Source organism: Gekko japonicus, unplaced genomic scaffold, assembly GCF_001447785.1.
Source record: "Gekko japonicus isolate JY-2015 unplaced genomic scaffold, Gekko_japonicus_V1.1 scaffold968, whole genome shotgun sequence".
Classification (NCBI taxonomy): Eukaryota; Metazoa; Chordata; class Lepidosauria; order Squamata; family Gekkonidae; genus Gekko; species Gekko japonicus.
In genome coordinates, this window is record NW_015174872.1 from 367,380 (window position 1) to 370,746 (window position 3,367).

A 3,367-nucleotide genomic window follows, 5' to 3' on the forward strand; every position below is an offset into this window, starting at 1 on the left:
CGGCAGAGGGCCATCGGGCCGAGCGACGGAGAGCTAGTCCGGGCTGCAGGGCTTACCGGCGGCGGCGGCTGCTCCAGCGACGGGCGGCGTGTGAGCCGGAAACAGGCCAGCGGGCCCGAAGAAGGCGGCGGCCGGGGAGCGCGACGGCGCACTTTGGCTGGCGAGCCGGGCTGGCGAGGCGGCGGGCGCCCGAGCAGCTGGTTGGCGCCGGAAAGAGGGCCGGAGGCAGAGCAGAGCCGCTGGGGCGCGGCGGCAGCGGAGCTCACCGGTGGCGGCGTCAGCTCAGGCGGCGGCTGGCGACGTGCGGCTGTCCGGCGAGCGGCGTGCGCTGCGCTCTTGAGGTCCGGCTTGGCTGCGCGGCTTAGGGTCGTTGTTTAGGAGGGCGATCATCCCATCCTCGTCGCCACTGTTATGTAGTGGGTGGTCGCCCGAACAAACGATAGACTACGTGGTGGTGCATAGCACGCTTTATTCAGTACACAACAAGAAGGCACACAAACGGCCGGCAGGCCAACTATATACAAACCTGGGGACACCCCCCTGGTCACCATTGGTGGGTTTGAATCTCCCGCCATGGTTCCCATTGGTTCCCCAGTGTAGGGCTAGGATCCTAGTCCCCATTGTTGTCCAGGACTGAAGCTCAGGTGTGTGTGCTGACCTCAGGTGGCGGTCAGTGGACACAACACTGGGCCAGCAGCATTACTGCACCTCACAGGTGGTTGTTGGCCGTTCCTGATTTCCTCAGCTGTCAGGAGCTCTCTGCAGTCTCTTGTAACTGTTGGTGTGGTTTTTTTACCTCAGAACACTGGACTTTACAGCTGACCAATCAGAGAGTGGGGGGTGCAAGGAGGCAGCAGCCTGGCAGCCACGTAGGAATCAATGGGGGAAGCACATTTTACCCCTTTTGACCCCCTTAGGGGTCGAATTTCTAAAAATCCCTTCTTAGTGAGCATCTACACCATGGTAGGAGCGCTCTCCCCAAATTTGGTGTTTCTAGGTCCAGCGGTTTGGCCTGGGCATTGATTTTACGGTGAGGGGACTTTCTTTTATATATAGAGGTTTTTAAAAAATTTTATTCCACAATGTTTTTTACTTAACGTTGCATCAGTATAGAATATAGAAGGCCGTTTATGCTGGCTAGGCTATACACCTTTCCATCAATGGTTCTTGAGGGCTGTTATGCAGGTATTTCTTATTCAGATAGAACATGTGAGTGTGGGGAACATATTTTGCTGTTCTATTGTTTTTGGGAGGATATGAGGAAGAAATATTTAAGGCAGTTTATATCTTATAGATTTTATCTTCACAGAGTCTAATTCAGATGTTATTATTAGATATAGATAATAGGATCACATTATTAGTTGAAAAATGTTTGTAGGCAGTAATTAAATGTAAAAGGGGTTAATATAGGGTTGTTTCAGTGTGGTACTACTTGTGGCCAGTTGGCCATTAAAGCAATATAATTTCAGTAAGTAAGTAATTCAGAACTTTAAAACCGTTCCCTTGGCCGTACCCAAAGTACAAAGAATGTTTCACAGATTCCAGTAGCCAGTCATCATCTTGTATCAAAGGCTATTATAGGTGAAATGCTCTGCACAATTCCTTGGGAATAAGAACCATTAAGTTGTTACATCTGAGTCAGATAAGCAAAAAACCTTGAGAGAAATTATATTGCATATTCAAAAAGTGTGCTTGTAACAGCAGACAATCTACTCTGATTATAATTTATCAGATTTTTGTTATGAATTTAAAGCTTGTAGCCTTTTGATTAAGATGAGAACTATGCCCAGAGTCCAAACAACTATGCTGGGCATAACTTAGAGTTGCCACCCCCCTGATTGGGGCGGGGTTTCCCCCACTTTCAGGGCCCCCAATCCGCTGCCACCCAGCTGGCCGTCAGGGGAGCCCTGCCCCCGAGCAGCCCCATCTGCACCTGATGTGCCCGGTGTGATGACATCCCTGGGAGGTGACATCATCACACAGGGCACATTGCGTGGGGGACGATCTACCAGTTGGGTGGAAAACTCTATGGTAACCAGGTTGCTTTGTCTAGTGCCATTTTAATTAAAGGGGTCTGATAGTTGCAGAGATTAAATTCCAAATGCCCAGTCACTTATGTATGCTGTCAGTTTGTTAAACATTCTTGTAAAATTTAGATCCAGGTTTATCTTCAAAAATTCAATAATCCACTAGGGAAAACACTACAGTAAAGGAGCCTGCTGTCTATTTAAACTGATGCATAATGCATAATGACAGAAATACTTCTTCTTTTAAACTACTCCCAGTACTCTGCATTCTACCATAGAATTTCTACTGCAACCAAAATTAATAAAAGCAGTTTCACTTTGTGATAGAAGCAAACCACAGCCCAGAGTTTCAAGGCTACTTCCTATTTCTTATAAAGTCTTGGACAGTACCTCACTGTAGTGTATTCAGATGCTGCCCTGAATATACTAGGATGAATGTGAAATCATCCCATAGGGAAGCTATGTTAAGCTTCAGGCTTTGGCAGGAATTCGCGCCGAAGAAATTGTGGCCAATCACATTTGAACTGTATGTAAGCGGGAAAGCTTATGATTGGTCTGTGATGCGATCAACCTGATAGGTTGAAATATGTACAGTAGGTGTGGCTACATTAGCCAGGAATGTTTAAATACCGAGCAGCTGCAATGGACAAGCTGTTCGGGCTATGAGGAGTTGTACCGTGTTGGAGAAGCTGATTATCGAGCCGAATAAACCTGAGTTTTTGCTGAAATCACTCTCTGACTTATTGTTAAGCGCCGGACTTAACAATTGGCGACGAGGATGGGATACAGGAGCGGGTAGGCAGCCCCGCTGGTCCCAACCCCACGACGGACAACAGCGAGCCGCAACTCTCAGTGGCAGAGCAGCAACAGGCACCATCAGAGCCGGTGGCAGCGATTGCAGCTATGGCCAATAGCCCGAAGTTCGAGGCATTCGACCCAACGACCGAGGGCTGGGACGCCGACCTGCTGAGGTTCGGGTTCCACCTCGAGGCGAACGATATCACCACAGACGAGAAGAAGTGGGCCACACTCCTGAGTTCGTGTGGCAAGAACGTCTTCGATATCGCTCGGTCCCTGGTGGCGCCAGCGGACATAACGACCGTGGCCTTCAAAGAGCTGACAGATAAGCTGAAGGCACATTACTCTCCGCAGCCGTCGGAGATCGCGTGCCGACACGCGTTCTATAAAAGAAGCCAGTCGTCAAACGAGACCGTGGCAGAGTTCGTGGCGGCTCTGCATAAAGCTGCAAGGCCTTGCAACTTTACCAACGTGGATGAGGCCCTCCGAGACCGGCTGGTTTGCGGCATGCGAGACGAGCGATTGCAGCAGCGATTGTTCAC